We start from the raw sequence: 3,383 nt of genomic DNA, 5'->3' as shown, positions 1-3,383 counted from the left end.
CATTATAGCGACCTCTGTCACAGCAGAGACATTGTTTTCAAAGGCCAGAAACACCATCACGGAAAAGAGAAACCGATTAAATGCTAAAATGTTATACAAGCTGCTTTTTCTAAATGATTTACCTAAGAGGTATTGGAAATTGACCTAATATCATTATCATCATCATCATCATCATCATGATTTTTTTTTCACGAACAAATGGAATTGCAGTGCTGAGGAAGAAGTTGGGAGGAAAATGTTTTATTCTTTTCTGTTAATGATCAGCCGGGCTGAGTGGCTCGGACGGTTGAGGCGCTGGCCTTCTGACCCCAACTTGGCTGGTTCGATCCTGGCTCAGACCGGTGGTATTTGAAGGTGCTCAAATACGTCAGCCTCGTGTCGGTAGATTTACTGGCACGTAAAAGAACTGCGGGACGAAATTCCGGCACCTCGGCGTCTCCGAAAACCGTAAAAGTATTTAGTGGGATGTAAAGCAAAAAGCATTATTATTATTATAATGATCAGATGTACTTCGTACACAAATTATACGTTTGTGGTTTTTTCATATGGTTTCTCGGTGTAAGTTACCAGACACCTTGTACTGTATATACTGTTTTTCTATGAATTATAACATCTTTCGGCTGTAAACGATTTTATAATGTGTCATTGTAGTGAAAAAGTGATGTTACTTGGTCATTGTTTTAAGCTTGTTTCCTGATCTGTATCATATTTATTAAACCTAATGAATCCTTTAATCATTTTGTTAAATGTAAAACTAGACTTACAAAAATGGATAATAGCGCTAATATTTTTAAAATGGATATATCGATATTTCAATGACCTCGATATTGTAACACCGATATATCAATATTTTGAACAGTTTTGCCAGCACTACATAGACAAAATTCATTGTGTTTACATTAGTTTCTGAGGCAGATCGCTATCACTCGAACTGCCTGTAAAAGTAGACAGGCTGCTCAGAGGACGACCTGTACCTCATCAAAAATTATTGGTGCTAGTATTGGCTAGCTGAGCCAAGCATCACCAAGGCTCGATATTTTCCTTACTCATTAGTTTAAGGCACGACGATAAATGTTCTTCTTCCAGTTAAGTACTTTCTTGACTTGCAAAGCTGAAACGAGTACTAACAAGTCACTTTCATAAGTAACTTCATTCTATTCGGTAGTGAGTGATTTGGGGGTCATAATATCCACTCCAGTTATATTTTGTCGCCTATTAATACGGTATACTCTGAGGAATGCGACATATTACGTATTCAGGAGCAGTAAACGACCATGAATATTATAACCGCACGCGGCGAGCTGTGCTAGCCACGTTACGTAGTGTGGGCAATTTGCTCGTCGTGTTATAGAACTAATACTGCCAACCAACACCATCTACATTTACTGCATTGTAGATGATCTTGTGCCAACAGTACACGTCATAAATATATCCTTTAGTTACTTAGAATGACGTCCGACTCGTTGGCTGAATGGTCAGCGTACTGGCGGTTCAGAGGGTTCCGGGTTCGATTCCCAGTCGGTCGGGGATTTTAACCTTCATTGATTAAATCCAATGGCCCGGGGGCTGGGTGTTTGTGCTTTCTCCAACATCCCTGCAACTCACACACCACACATAACACTATCCTCCTCCACAATAACACGCAGTTGCCTACACATGGCAGATGCCGCCCACCCTCACCGGCGGGTCTGCCTTACAAGGGCTGCACTCGGCTAGAGATAGCCACACGAAAAAAAAAAAAGAAAAAAAAAAACCCTTAGAATGACCATATCATTGCACTTGACAATACTCGCTAACGTTCCGATTAAAGTCCTTGTATTTATGTATGTATGTTGCTTCGTTGATTCTTTCCTTGTGGTTCGTTTTATGACTTGAATAATAATTCCTATTGTTTTGTTTCTTCCAGGTAAGACCTGTTTAATCTGAATTATTGTGGTGAGCCTATCGCATGAATAGAGGGCAACAAGGTACAGATTATGAACGGTATGTATGTATTTATTTAAGACAGATTAACAAATTTTGGCTTTAGTTCATAAAATGCAGTTCCAAACTAACTATCTATAAATGTTTTCATTCCCCACCCTAGAGGGTAACACCCTCGCTCTGGCCAAGAGTTGCGGGCGGGTTGGGGAGGTTTGATGGATAAGGGAGGTGGGTAGGAGGATGTGAGAAGTAGAGGAGATGGTAGTGGGTAGGGCCTGGTTGCTGAGCTTTATTTTTTTATTTATTTTTTATTTTTTTATTTTTTTGGCTAAGGGGGGTGTAGTATGTTCGGAGATTTTATTGCCAATAATAGTTACAGAATTACAATTTCGGTTGCTACATGTTACAAAGATTATTCATTGAATTATAAGCAGTTAGAGAAGCATGATGGGGTAAAGGGTGGATGCAAAGGCTGTGAGACTAGTGAGGGGTTCATGTAAGGCGTGAAGGAATGGACGAGGTTGTGGAAGATACAAGAGAAGTGATGTAGTGAAAGGAGTGATATTTGGAGGGGGTTTGATAGAAGCGGTGGTGTGGGACAGAAATCGGGTGGAGGCGGGTAAAAACGGATTTGTGGACTCGGTGGAAAGAAAGGTGGAGCTGGTCGGGGACGGCGACGAGGTCGGGTAGAAGAAGGTTGGGGAGGAGAACGAGAGGGTTCGATCTGATGATGGCGGCCTTGGAGATGAATTCCATTGTCGATGAGGTGTTGGGCGGCGTCCGGAGTCGTAAGATGAAGGCGAACGAGGTGCGTAGGTCCTGAGGCATTGAAGATTCTGGTTGCAGTTCAAAAATATCTGAGTTGTGTCATAAAGGTAATGTTTGAAAATAGCAATTGAGTACCTTATAGTAGCCATTTCCAAACTGTGGTCGCGGACCTTTGGGAGCCCGCGACGAGAATCCAAGGGGTCCATAATAATAATGTAAGTTCTTAAAGAGCGAAACTTTATTGTACACACACAGTTAATAGACCATTATACTAAATTTAGTTACTATGCCATCATTGTTATATAATTTAGATATAGTGTATGTAACCTGGACGATAGATAGTACGGTACAAGTACAGCGGAAAAAGAAGAAATACTACAAGGCACTTTAAGTCAGTAGCGGCGCTAAGAAGCTCGCCCCCACCGCCACAATAATTGAAAATGGGCCCCTCGTTTCCTGATAAGGAAAGTTACAAGTTTATTTCGTAGTACAGGGTTGTATATCATTACAGCGACGCAACGATAATAATATAATAATTTAGTTTTCAAATCCGAAAAAATTAAAATAATACACTTCTGTGGTACGAACATGCAGCCAGTCCCTGTTATGAATGGTGTGGAAATATCGCTCATAGGGTCAATTGGTGCATGCATTTCAATGGGCTTGGCAGACTGATATGTAATAGCAGCGGC

At 40.9% G+C, this 3,383-nt stretch overlaps 1 non-coding gene across 1 annotated transcript; it reads right to left on the bottom strand.

Annotated features, from left to right (window-relative positions):
• Positions 1–908: 908 nt before the first annotated feature.
• LOC136882491 (U12 minor spliceosomal RNA) lies at positions 909–1,063 on the bottom strand. The gene has a single exon (XR_010861194.2). It is a non-coding gene; the product is annotated as a U12 minor spliceosomal RNA (small nuclear RNA).
• Positions 1,064–3,383: the final 2,320 nt, after the last annotated feature.

The sequence above is a fragment of the Anabrus simplex genome, chromosome 10 (genome assembly GCF_040414725.1).
Source record: "Anabrus simplex isolate iqAnaSimp1 chromosome 10, ASM4041472v1, whole genome shotgun sequence".
NCBI lineage: Eukaryota > Metazoa > Arthropoda > Insecta > Orthoptera > Tettigoniidae > Anabrus > Anabrus simplex.
Note: the sequence above shows the minus strand (reverse complement) of the source record. Positions and strands in the feature narration are given on the sequence as shown.